The sequence below is a fragment of the Sinocyclocheilus rhinocerous genome, unplaced genomic scaffold (assembly GCF_001515625.1).
Source record: "Sinocyclocheilus rhinocerous isolate Xijiao unplaced genomic scaffold, SAMN03320098_v1.1 scaffold4035, whole genome shotgun sequence".
Lineage (NCBI taxonomy): Eukaryota > Metazoa > Chordata > Actinopteri > Cypriniformes > Cyprinidae > Sinocyclocheilus > Sinocyclocheilus rhinocerous.
Window position 1 is genome coordinate 282,356 of NW_015641432.1, and position 394 is coordinate 282,749.

The following is a 394-nucleotide window of genomic DNA, read 5'->3' on the forward strand; positions in this document are numbered from 1 at the left end:
TGCTGATTGGCTGGAAGTTCAGTAGTCGTTGAAGTGATGTCTTGGGAAGCCAATGGTTGGGCGTTGGCTGAAGATGCGGAGTTGTGGGCTGGTTGAAGTTTTGAGGCGATCACAGACTCAAGGTGAACTCGGAGACACGGTTGCGGCAAAACTTGTGTAAACTTGTGCGGCAAAACTTGTGCGGCGTGTAAGCCAGATCACGCTCAAAGAGCGCTAAAAAGCAGCATCAAAACGCGGTGGCAAAAAGGCAAGGAAAAATCCTAAAAGCATAATTTGATGGTGTCCTGAATATTTAAACCGGGCTGTTGGACACATCCCAAATGGTGTCTTGACCAATTAGACACTGTCTTAGCTCGGGGTGTTGCTATGTTTCTCCTCCCAATTCATAAATCAA